Source organism: Lontra canadensis, unplaced genomic scaffold (assembly GCF_010015895.1).
Source record: "Lontra canadensis isolate GAN:19392208 unplaced genomic scaffold, GSC_riverotter_1.0 scaffold4, whole genome shotgun sequence".
Classification (NCBI taxonomy): domain Eukaryota; kingdom Metazoa; phylum Chordata; class Mammalia; order Carnivora; family Mustelidae; genus Lontra; species Lontra canadensis.
In genome coordinates, this window is record NW_022630998.1 from 48,085,241 (window position 1) to 48,099,121 (window position 13,881).

Here is a 13,881-nt window from a genome sequence, read left to right on the forward strand (position 1 = left end):
CTCATAGTGGAGGTAGTTGTGCAAATCATGTATGCCCGGAGCTTTATCATCATAATTCTGGTAAGAAGGGAAAGGCTGGTGACATGTCTACAGAGCATTACATAAATGTAGTTGACTTCAACTTTGTTTTGAGCCAATTTACAAGGCTGGTTAGTGCTTTTTTGATAGATGAAGGGGGAAACATTTATGCAAGAAGATAAGAAACAAATGATAGAGGCTTTGGCTATTATCAGTTTTATAAAAGGATCTTCTTGTACCACCCTGGAAGTCTGTGATGACCCATGTGTTTGTTTATGAATGGCTCATAAGGGACCAAGGGAAATAGAATTAACTTTTTGAACATCAAACATCAGTAAAATGATATTTCTTATCTGTACCCTAAGACATGTTGGACAGGAGATGTTCCATGAAGCTGATGAAATTTTAACTAATGTGGTAAATAATCCATTGAGATTTGACCCTCATCAGTCATCCTCCTCATTGTTACCATATGGCAGAAAATGTACCTCTTGACAGAAGAATATAACATATGAAAGTACAGCTGGAAATGCTCATGTTCTCAAACAGTGACTCATCTGATCCCCTAGGCATCTCTTCAAGACCCGAGTCCAAAGAAAGCAAAACGGGTTTCCATGCTTTAGAGATTTTTTTCAACAGCAGTCTATAGAAGACCGAATATGGGGAAGGGGAGGGCTCATGATGATTTTTGGTCTGTTTCATCTCCTCTCTTGAGCAGCGCTGAATGTAATCTTATGTGGAGCATGTATTGGATTTCTGCGCAGCATAAATTGCCTTCCTTTCCTCTCTTTGCAGCACCGATGATAGGCTTGTGCAGAGAGCTGAATTTTGAAATCTTGTGGGATTAATCAGCAGATCAGCGTAGGGGTAGTTATGGCGGAGACTAGGTGATAGAGGTGAGCAAAATCAGAAACCAGGATTTACGCTGTGACATTGATGTAGCTCACTGTTATTTTGTAGAAGCTTCCAGGTCTTATTCACTTTATTAGTTGGGGTGGGCTGAGGTGTGCTGCTGTATCAGTCAGAGTGGATTAAGCAACAAAGATTTATTTCTTGTTCATGCTGTGCATCTGTTGTGGGTCAGCTGGGTGCTCTGCTCACCGTTGTCACCCAATGGCTGATGGAACAGCCAGCATCTCAAATGCTGCCAGTCACCATGTTTGAAGGGAAAGTGACCTAGAAAGGGCCTAACCCTAAATGTTCTTGTACAGAAATGGCATAGGCCCCTCAACTCAAAAATGCACTGAATAGAACTCATTGTGCCTCCTGCCACCCAAACTCCTGTGGGACAGGAAGTATAATCCTGAACATAACTAACGACATTCACTTAGTATCTCTGTGCTTGGTTTTGGAAAAGATTGCTTTATTAAGGTAGAGAGGGCAGGCCGGTTATCAGAAAATATCTTACTTTCTTTATTCAGGATTATCATTGATTTATTACTTCATGGTTTATTCCTTAACATATTTTATATCATTGGTTGGCTATTTTTCACCAATTTGTTGAATAACTGACTTTGACTGACTAACCAATGCACTGATTCTTGAATTTAGCCAACATTTATGGAGCATGTACTGTGTGCTCAACCACTTCATTAAATTCTACACTGGATGGCTTTGCTGAATTATCACTCAGTTATCACTCACTTAGCTAACCCCAGAAATGGATACATTTCGGTGAAGGCCAAGGCGGTTCTTGTGAGGCTTACTCACCTTATAGGATATTGGTGAGTCTTAGAGATCAGGTTTTCAGGATGTTTATTAGTACTGGCAGTGGTGATATAGATAATGATGTAGCAAGTCGTCCTGGATTTTATAGTTCATTTCCTGACGTAATTTTTACTCACCTGGTAATTCAGCTAAGCAGTGGTCACTAAATGGTCAGTCACGGATCAGGACTGCCTCTAGAAGCTCTCCATTCATTCTCTAACTGTGGCCTGCTGACTGGGAGCAGTCTTGAGGACAAGAAAAGCACAGATGTAAACCACACATGCAGTAGCTTCTTCTCATGAAGACTTCATGACTCAGCATTTTCTCATGTAGAGCCAGATACAATGTTAGGTATGGATGAAGGTACTTACATTTAAGCTTAAATGAACATAAACCCTTAAATCCTATGTTCTGCTCTCTGATCCCTTGGTTATTGAGATTGGTCTCTCCAGCCCCACAGATTCCCTTCTGCTGATCACAATTCCCCATATGTTTTTCTCTCAGTAAATAGTAACTGTGTACTTGGTGACAAGTTTGTTTTGTGACGTTATACATGAAAAGTCAGATCTTCTGCATGGGGATCATTTGTTACTTCCTGTAAGGTTGTACACTTTCCCAAAACACCTGTGATTCAGTTGAGTGTAAAGCATTTTCTCTGTGTTTTCCTCAGATTAATGTGTCGAATAAGCCCGACTGGGTGAGGTTTCCTTCTGCACAGATAAGAATTTGGTGAGGGTTGTCCTGTTTGTCTGAGGAGGAAAGGAATATATGAGTGTACTTTTGGTACATGGCTTCAAAGAGTCAAGTCTGCTTTGCCTGATTTTTATCTAAGCAATCGCACCCGCTTCTTTGATTCTGTTCTCACCCCTGCTCCCAGGTCACAGATGGAAACTTCTGATAGAGGAGACCTTGTCCCCTAGCAACAAACCACATCCACTTTTGCCCCTACAGGAACATTCCACTCATGTGCCTGGCTTCAAATTAACAAAAGGTATTTGCAAAAGTGGAGAGGGTGAATACGAGGAAGGAGCATGTCTTGTTAGGTAAGAAAACGATGTGACTGGAAGCATGGGGGAACGTGTGTGTGGGTGGGCAAGATAAGGGTGATTGTTTACCAAATGATTCTGTAGTAGATAATGAGTACAGCTTTGGGAACTATAAGCTGGGTTTCTTTAAAGGCTGGAAGATATGTTTTATTCGATGTGTTTAACTAAAGGGATTGTCCTTGCAAAAGGTTTTGAGCTACTATCTTAAGAATATTTAAGAAATAGGCAAGTCTCTCCTTTGTTATCCTTTCTGAGAATGGAAGAGAAATAGGAAATTCCATCCTTATTTGTTTTATCTACATATTTGTGGGAGGAAATCAGCTACCATTTCCTTATATTGCTCACTTTTGGAAGCTAATTTTTTTTTTAAATTTACATTTATCACAGTATTTTGTCTAGACTATGAACTCTAAAATTTTAGTATTGAACAGCGTTTTTTCTTTTTTTAAAAAATATTTTATTTATTTATTTATTTGACAGAGAGAGAAAGAGATCACAAGCAGGCAGAGAGGCAGGCAGAGAGAAAGGGAAGCAGGTTCTCCACTGTGTAGAAAGCCCAATGTGGGGCTCGATCCCAGGACCCTGAGATCATGACCTGAGCCGAAGGCAGAGGCTTAACACACTGAGCCACACCCAGGCACCCCAAATAGCATTTTTTTCTTACATGCAGTTTGTAACTCAGACTACCCTAATGAAAGACTACATATGCCTTTATTTTAACACTTAGTATGGAAGCCACCTGAAGACAGGCTATATCTTCACTCCTGTAATCCCCATATACTATGTGCCTTTTGTTGGATTGAATGACTGAAGGCAGATCTAGGACTTCCAATAGGAAGAGAATAAAAGCTTTTTTTTTTTTTTTTTGGTGCTTTTTTGCACCGGAGGCATTACCTAAATATCACATATGATTCCATCACACGTATTTTGTTTGACAATGATTTGACTTTCTTTTCTGTTTAATAAAGTAAGGGTAAAAATTTAGATAGTTCTTTCTTATAAATATCCCCAGACTAAACTTGAATGACACCATATATTAAATAATGTGCAAAATCGGCCCTATGTTTAGTTGCCAAAGGGTTTCAGCATTTTTCATGAGTCAGTCAGGAGGCTGGTCTGGAAGGCTCTGACCATGGGCTGGCAGGTCTTTGATACCATGGTGACGTGGGCAGGAGGAGATGGATGGTTGTCATGTAAAGTGTCTGCTGAATGCACCGTGCCAGTAGTGTCGTGCTTGGTACCACCCAGGGAATATGCTATCAGAATAAGATATTTTCTTGGCTCAACATAATATACCATAGTGTGTCTGATAGAGTCAGCCAAAACATGATCATTTATCAGTGCTTCTGCCAGCTACCAGACTGGCTAAGAGAACCAAGGGCCAAATGAGGTGATCAAAAAGACAACTAGAAAAGCAAAAGGACAAGGGAAAAAAGCCAGCCAAGAATCCATGTTTTGCTTGATTTGTCTCATTACCTGTGAATCAGCAGTGTGGGAGCCTCTTCTGCCTCTGGGGGTAATCCATCTTCTGTGTGGGCATAGGGCCACTCTTTCTTGGATCCTCCCACTTCTGACCATATCAGTTACTGGAAAGTAGACCTGGGACCACTACAAACTAGCGGAGTGGTAAAACGTGCAGTCTCTGTTGGCAGACTGCCTGGCTTCAGATTTTTGTTCGGTTTGCCAGCCAGGAAATTACTCATCCCTCCATGCCCCGGTTTTTTGATCTGTAAAATGGAGAGAGTAATAAAAATATGATTTCATTACTGTGAAAATTAAAAGAACTAATGCATATTTATTGCTTAACATCCTGCTGTTATTAATAATGGCAGGGTCAGAAAGACTGCGTATGCATGGTAAATGGAGATGGGAAATGTGTGTGACTGGCTATTTAGGTTCAGACATAGAGAAGAATCAACAATATAAGTTGAAGAAAAATGTGCAGTTCTTCATTATATTGTTACAATCATTATTGATTTTTTTAAAAAAGATTTTATTTATTTGAGAGAGAGAGCACAAGCAGATAGAGAGGCAGAGGGAGAGGGAGAAGCAGACTCCCTGCTGAGCAGGGAGTCCCATGTGGGACTCGATCACATGATCCCTAGAGCATGACCTGAGCTGAAGGCAGACCCTTAACTGATTGAGCTACCTAGGTACCCCACTACTGATGTCATTACCAAGGAGGTAGAAAAAAAATTCCTGTATACCATTCATCCTACTTGTTATATGAGGGGAATAATAATATCCACAGCTCCCACTTCTTGGTGTTTGAGTTTTTTTTTAAGTTTTTGTTCTCATTCCAGCTCTACTGAGAGGTAACAATAGTCAAGACAGGACTTTGGTAAAAATTTCAAGTGGAAGGCACATAAAATTTTACTCTTTGAAATGTAATTGCTTTGGCATAAAAAAATAAGAATCAAGCTTTAGTCCCAGAATGGTATCATTTTCTAATGAATTGAAATTGCAGCTAATAGAGTTGAATATAAAGATTAGTGAAGGTGGTTAAAAAAAAAAAAAGGCATGGCATGGATTATTCATTATAGGTGTTAAAAGAGCAATAGTGAATTTTTTTTCATTTTCATTTTCATTTTTTTTTTTACAAAGACAACTCAGGAAAATAAGTCAGGCAGTTTAAAACTGAATTCACCATCAGCTTGATTCTGCATTCATAAATGTAATGATGTAATTAAATTAAAGACATTACTTAGTAGCTAAGCATATGGGGAAAGTCTACAGCTATAAACTGTGGTTCTCTGGGGTAGGGGCAGGAGGAAGGTAAATCCTTAGGACCCCATCTAACCCATGGCACATCTCCCCGCCTTTGATTTCAATTATTCCATTCTTTTTTGGTACTGCTGAGGCACATCTGGCTTCTGGTACCCTGTCTCACCCTCCCTGCCTGCTTTCTACTTGGACTGAAACTCTTTTCTTTCCTCTCTTTCTGTCTCTTGTTGGGATATATATATATATATATATATACATATTTGTATCAAACTCATCTTTTTTTTTTTCTGATCTGTAACAACATGACCAGTGGATTTCTGACATTGGCACTTGTAGTTCTGTTGATGGGCTTGAATATCTGGTTCTGTAGCTTTCTGCTAGGTGATTAGCAGTGTCATCAACAGCTTACAGAGGCCCTGCTACCATGGCTGGATATGACACACCAACAGACAAGTGCAGCGGCCTCACTTCTGGTCTTACTAAGGCCCGGAGTCCCTGGCGATGTACACTTGGATTACTCAGACAAGTCTAGTGGAAGCTAACTCAGACAAATTTAATGTGACTTCCCAACCTCTATGCCATGCATTCAGTTACTCATAATTATCCACTCTTTGATTCAGTAATATTCCTATAGTTAAGTGATGGGAAATTAAGGTGGGGAAAAAAGAGGTAAACCTAGTAAATGTCTCAAAGTTAGAAGCCATAGGAAGTGGCTTCAGGAGCATATTTTCTGATCATAGGTTATCTTAGGCTATCCAAAGTAAAATAAAGTTATTGTTTATTTCAGGAAACTTCAGGAAACTTATTGTTCAAATGTGAACAAGCAGATAGTAATATCACTGGTTTCTCCAAAGTGATATAAAAATAAGTGCTATAGCTGAAGACAGCCTGTATACATAGGGAAGGAATAAAGAGAACAGCATTTGAAGAAGAGCCCCGACAGTCTTTGTTAGGTGCAATGCTGAATGTTCATCCTGATAATAGAATGTTCAGGGTAATTATTTGGTCTTTTCAGTAAGCACAGCCAGAGAGAACATAGAAAGTACTCTGTCTTGTTAGTGAGAACACTCAATATTCCTGGGAAAGTAATGCTCGAGGTCCTGGGGGTCGATGAAAGGACAGCTCTGGATCTGTGAGACTGCCATGTGGCTCTAGGTCTCCTGACAAGTGAATGGTGGGCCCCCTGGGGTTCCTCCACCGTCTTGAGGGCATTTTCAGGACCCCTCATGAGGCCTCTCTTGATAGCTAGGAGTTGAAGGTGGTGTGGATGGGAAGACAGAATTTATGTTTGAATTTGTCTGAATCAAGAACCAGGCTAAGGTCAGGGATGAATGCAAAGGGAAGTAGTAGATTAAAAGGTGCTTCCTGGTCTGGGCCAATTCTCTATCCCTGCACTGGCTAAGGCAGCATAGGAACCAAATGTGAATTCTTAGGAGGAGTCAAGGTACTAGTGCTTGGGCTTCTGAAGGCACGTGGTCTGCTGCCAGGAAGCTCTGTGGGGAGTGGATTGTGATCCAGCTAATCTAGTGGAGCAGACCCATATCCTTGTTGGTAATGTCAAGAATTGCTCTTGAACACTTTGGTCCCAGTACGATGTACAATGAGAGACACTTGAAAGGTGCCCAGAAGCCCACAGTGGCCTTCCTAGGGTTTGGCCTATTTTGTATCTTTTATAGTATTCTCACAGTAGAATTGTGTCATTGTCTTTCCCCCTTCTTGTGTTTTTCAGCTGTGGAAAAAATAAAAACAAAAATAATAAAAACAAATAGCTTCTGGGAACAGTATCAGCTATGCCTGCTTTGTGTCATGGCATTTCCATAATTCATAACTCATCTGTATTTATAAGGTCTTGCTGTGGGAATAGTAATCACAGCCAGTACTGCCTGCTCTGCATGGTTTATTGTGAAAGTGCTTACATAAAGGAGTGGATTCTGACCATTGGACAGCCCAATTCATGGTCCAGCTGTTGTTTTCCTCTGGGATTGTCAAAGGACAGATTTGGTACCAGGCATATCCATTTCAGTGTCCAACAGAATGAAAGGAGTGTCCTCGACCATTATTTTCAGAGACCTGTCCGCATTGGTCTGAAAACCAATTCGCAATATTTAATAATGTGCCTGCGTGTTTCTGTGAATACACTTTCCATGCATGAATTTCTGTTCACTTTGCACTACTTCTGTGTTTGGCACTTTGGAAGAAACCTGGTCTATGGTACTTAGCACTTTTCTTTTTTTAAGACGTTTGTTTGTTTGTTTGTTTATTATTTTTCAATAGAGAGAGAGAGCTCAAGTGGGCGGTAAGGGGCAGAGGGAGGGAGACTCCCTGCTGAGCAGGGAGCCCCATGTGGGGTTCCATCTCAGGACCCTGAGATCATGACCTGAGCCGAATGCAGATGTTTAACTGACTGAGCCACCCAGGCGCCCCTTAAACAACATTTCTTAAGTGGGCAGATGTGAGTGCTGATTCACATAAACCTGGTTTGCCCATTTTCTTCCTGGACTCTTTAACTCAGAAGTAATTATAACTAAATTTCGGGGCTTGGTTTGGAACATTTTTCATATTTCTCTCACTTCGTGCATAGATGTTAATATTTCTGCTGTGTTCTCTTATTAGGTATTAAACTCAGGAAAGTATATATATATATATATATATATATTTTTTTTTTTTTTTTTACAGCTTTCCAGAATACTTAACTGTGACCATCTTTCTTATTTATAAGGATTCATGCAGTGGCTCCTTACCTGTGGTCTAGTAAATAGTGATATAAAAATTGGAATAATGTGGATACTATGTCCTCTAATCAATGAAAATTGAAGAGTCTGACATCATGACTTGCTCAGCAAATGCTATCAATTTCCTGGGTTGTGTATAGTATTATATACATACAGGGTCTTTAATTTAATACATTAGTTAGTGATATGACATATTAAAAGTGAACTTGTTCTATGGTAGGTAAGGTATATTGTCTCTCAGCATCTATTCCAAGCCCCTACTGGTGTACAGTTTGATCCAGCAAAAGCTAGAAAGTTACAGGACAATGGCCCAGACTTCCTTGGAGATAAAACAGGAGTAGCCCTGGGATCTCACTGATTGGCCCTGACCATTGGCATGAGTATGAGGGCCCAGTCAGTAGCTGTGTTTAGAGGAAGAGTGTGGGGGGTCATGTGTGCTGGTGAAAAACATGGCAGCCATTGTATGATTTAGAAATAGACAGCATCTGCCACTGGGTCAGCAGCTTCCTGACTGGCTCTTAATGATGGTGACTTCATACTCCAGGTACCTTCCTGTCAGTGTTTGCATCTTACTTGAGGTGAGACACCATAATTCTGGAACTGGCAGTGTCCCAGGGTGACAAGCAGCTGCTCACAGATGTAGTGGTTCTTATGGTGGCCCAGTTCTCTGTTGAGGTTTGAGAATTATTTCTGAAGGCTCAGCCTAGATGTATTTCTTCAATTGTCCCCAGTAATTCTATAAGCCATTTAATTATCTGCATAAATTATTTTTCTTCTTAAAATAGTTAGGGCAGATTCTGTCTTCTTTAACTTTGCCGTGGTGGATATCCAACTGGGCCATGTACTTCCTCCAAAATTTTCCAAAGTCAACTCATTGGCCATTATATTATTTCATGGAAAATTGTGGAAATACCACTAGAAATAATCACAAATACAATTGGGACTTTTTTCAAGCCACTCCAAAATGTTTACACAGATCTCATATTTTCCCTCTAATCAATGAGTTATAGTTGGTGATTTCCCCAGGCCCATTAACTTGACTTATAAAATGTGCCTTCAACTGTACTTTGAAGTCCAACAAAATTGAGCTGTTTGAGCTAGAAAAGCAGGAGCAGGCAAAAGTGTAGAATCTCCACGGGAAATGTTTTGACTCCAGGGTCCTGTTGTTGAAACTAGAGATAGAAAATACAAATATTATAATGGATATCTATGGCTGCTCATATCTATGCATTAAGGCACAGTACTAATTAGAGGCCAAGGTGGTGGGTCCTGTTGCCAGGTGACCCTTTGATTTTGTTCTCTTCCAGGGCCTCAGCCTTAACTCTTTTGCCTGGCCTGCTCATGCTGCCTGTCTTGGAGCAGAGAGAGAAAGAGTGGTAGAAAGTTGGCAACAAATTATTTCTCTAGTTGCTTTAGTGATGGTGGGTCAACAGCATCACTTTCATACTTAAAGGTTGGTATCTTCCAGTAGTCGCCAGAGAAGGGACAGAAATGCATTCTGTTAAGTAATTGTGAGCCTTGCCAGGCTGTACACACAGGCAGAAGAGGGAGTTTGTTACTTTGCCATAGGAGGGCGTTTTTATCTTCAGGAGAAATGATGTGCAGAAGAGGGATAGAAAAATATTGAGCATATAGGAGCATTTAATTTGCAAGAGAATAAGAGTTTATTTTTATTTATTTACTTATTTTTAAAGATTTATTTATTTATTTGAGAGAGAGAGAGAGAGAGAGAGAGAGAGCCTGCAGTGGGGGGCAAGAGGAGAAGGGAGAGAGTCCTAAGCAGACTCCACAGTAAGCACAGAGTCCAACCTGGGGCTCAGTTTCATGACCCTGAGATCATGACTTGAGTCGAAACCAGGAGTCAGACACTTAACTGACTGAGCCACCCAGGTGTCCCCAGAATAGGAGTTTAAAAGGGATAAGAAGATTGGGTGGAGCAAAAGTGGCCCGGGGAAGGGAAGAGGCTATACTGTTTAATAATTATAATCAGATATGAAGAATACAGACTCCTTTCCACACAGTGGTTTCAATACAACAAAAGTTGGATGTCTCATGTCAAAAGAAGTCTGGAACCAGGTCATATGGAGCTGGCATGGCAATTCTAGAAGTTTATTCTGGACCCAATTTCCTTCTATTTCTGTTATCCATTTTCTTAACACATGCCTTCATTTCTCAAAGTCAACTCAGAATCCAAGGTAGTTGCTGGAGTTCTGAATATTACCCTCACATTCCCGACAGTAGGAATGCAGAAGACTGCTTCTTCCTGGAGGCCCATGCAGTACCTCCTTCAGCATCTTATTAGCCAGAATTTTGTCCCATATCCTTAATACCTGCAAAAGATACTAGAGAATGTAGTCTGTTTTGTCAAGCGGCAGTGAGTCTGGTTTCAGTTGGGTCTTTGTTAGGAAGGAGGAAGGAGAAAGTGGGTATTTATTGGACATCTAGTGATCTCTGCTACAAAGGCTGAGAGCTTTGGGACTGTGCTGCTGTTGACTGCGGCATTCTGGCTTTGTGCAGGGGCCCTTTTCTCTACTCCAGAGGTGGAGTTTCTTTTACTTCTAGATGATCCAGGAAGCTGGGACGGTTTCCAGAGAATAGTGCCAAGAAGGACTGAGCACATACATGGCTGTATGAGATCAGAAATGGTGCCCAAGATCCTTTTACCTGTGTGACGGTGATGTAGAGTTCAATTGATTGAAACCGTAGCAGGTGTAAGTGGGAATTCTTTGGCACATAGCCTGTGAGCCTTGTCTGATTAATACCCTTGTACAAATGCCTTCAGCAGCTGAAGCTCTAGAAAAGTTCCGGGAAGAGGACACAAGAGTAGGAATCTTTTTGGACTTACAGTCATGGGGAAGTCTGTTAAGGTATTTTAAAGCCATAGAATCCTAACCCTGAAAAAAGACTAAAGACTCTTTGACCACTACAAAGAGCCTAAATCATGATTTGTCTCAAATCAAAATTTGTTTGTCTCAAAGAGTTGAAGAAAAAAAATAAGCCAACACTTGAAAATTAGTTTAATCAATAGATATTTGAATCAGGCCATCCCACAATGGCCATCCTGCATTCCTGTATGTCAGCAACTTCCTGGCACTGAGCACTAACTGTTCCCGTTGGACGGGGCCTGCATTTACTGGCTCCCAACCACCCACACATTTGTAATATCTTATGTCTGGCCTGCTTTTCACTTCTTTGTGTGACCTGCTGGACATCTGTAAGCATCTAGGCTTTTACCCCTTTGTCAGGATGACCAGGAGGTAGCCAGTACCTGGGAAGGGGTTGGTTGCTGGCCTGCCCGAGTTACTGATAAGAGGCAAGGGTAGAGGACTCCTGGCCTGGAGAGGCAACAAAGGGTGTCATTGAAAACCAAGGACTATAAGGAAAGCACCTGACAAGGGCTATGGTTTGTCCTGTGTAAGAACTCCAGGGTTCATCTCCGGGAAGACATACAATTGCACCCCCAGGTATCTGGTATTTCAGGATGACTGAATCAGCTCAGATCTTTCCATGGTTTACAAAGCTGGAGTCAGGATGTGACTGTGTTTTGCAGCCAAGTTGTTCCCATACAGGTGGAGTGAATTCCTATGGTGCTTCGAAGCGATAATGGGCCAGGGCATTATTTTCAGGGTAGCGGTTCTAACAGATTGTGCTGTTTGGAAACTTTCCCTACAATCTCTAGGAATTACTCTGTAACCTATTTAGGAGGTTTATTCTAGTGGCTCACTGGCTAAGCCTATATCCCAACTATTGGCAATATGTTCACTGACATTTTTACATGACTGTTTGTGGTGGGTATTGCATTTTTTTAAAAAGAGATATACATAACTGCTTCCCAAGCCGTCCTTGACCTAATGCAATACTGTGTTGCAACCTTAAAAAAAATTTTTTTTGCAACCTTAAAAATTTATTTGAAAACCCCTTTAATGTGCAAAAGATGAAGAAGAAAGGAATGTTAGAAAGCTGTAGGATTCAGATCCTAATTTGTAAAGAGACATTGAGGTCCTTCAAACTACATTGGATTGAAGATTTAAGGAAACATTATTTTCATCATTTGAAGGTTTTATTTAGGAACCATGTTCATACATTTCAGAAGGAGTCCCTTTCCCTTCTCCCAGCTCAGAATTCACTCAACTGGTATTTGCCTCCTTGGACTTTGGCTTGAAATGAAATCTTTTTGCTCTGCCTTAGTAAATGTCAGCAGTTTAAAGGCATGATTCTGATCTCTAAATGTGCCTGACTGCTGACTGCTACAAATAAGGAAAAAGGAAAATAAAGCCTATTTGCTACCTTAAGAAACATTGTGATCTCTCTTTGATTTTCTTCACATGTGAGGTCTCTAATGGTAAGACCTGAATTTATTAATTATGACTGGGTAAACCTCAACATTGTAATTAGCAATAGTGACATAAATTATTCAATTTTACTTAGTTCTTTGAGTTTTAATTTTCTTAGGTATATTTAATATGTAGAAAAACATCTCTATGGGGATTTTGTCAGCTTAAGGTTAATTTTGCTAGTACTTGAAATAAGGTACATTCAGTGGATAAAAATATGAGTATATTAGGCTACAACCTGTATATAAGAGAAATAGTGGTTTGCTTTCTACTTGGTGTTACCACTAGTATGTATCATGGCTATAACCTAATGAATTCAGCTTTTCCCATCATGCTCCCTTTTGTACACTAGCTTACCTATTTGACTCTAAATTTACTTTGTAGAATCAGGTTTTAGTTTATTAATTTCCAAATACTTGGGGAAACTGTTTCCTTGAACATATACTTTTATATGTGCGCTATAATTAATAGTCCCTGGAACATTTATTCTAATGGTCTAAATGTGAATCTTAGCAAAATGGAATTTATAAATTCTACTTTCAGAGAATATTCATGTATGAGATTTCATTCATAATGTTAGGATACTGAGGCTAAGATCTGCATTTTAAATTTTATATTTTTTGCCTTTAAAATGTATATTCAGAGGTGCCTAGGTGGCTCAGAGGGTTAAGTCATGGTCTCAGGGTCCTGGGATCGAGCCCCACATCAGGCTCTCTGCTCACCAGGAAGACTGCTTTCCCCCATCTCTCTGCCTGCCTCTCTGCCTACTTGTGACCTCTCTCTCTGTAAAATAAATAAATAAATGAAAATCTTTTAAAAAATAATAAAAAATGTATATTCAGTTATAAACATAATGCAAGTAATAAAAGTTCTTTAAAGCTTTTTTTCTTTTCCTCTCCCTCTTCTTCTTCTTCTTCTTCTTCTTCTTCTTCTTCTTCTTCTTCTTCCTTTTTTTTTGGGAAATAGAAGCAAGCTGGAGAAAGAAAAGAACGAATACTGTAGAGTTCTGTGAAGATCATTGTATTGGAAATTGAATTTTGAGCAATTGGACTTAACATCATTTTGTGAGAATTTTCATCATATATGTGTGTGTGTGTGTGTGTGTGGTGTGTACGTGTGTGTGTGTGGTGTGTACGTGTGTGTGTGTGTGTGTGTATAAAACTATTCCATCAGGGAATGTGTCATAGGTCACTGAAGCTATTTCTAATTTTCTTTTCTATTAAGACTACTGTTGCATGGAATACCTTTGTGTACAAACCATTTCCATATTTCAGATTTTTAAAAATTGGAATTCCAGGAGTAGATTACTGGCTTAAAGAT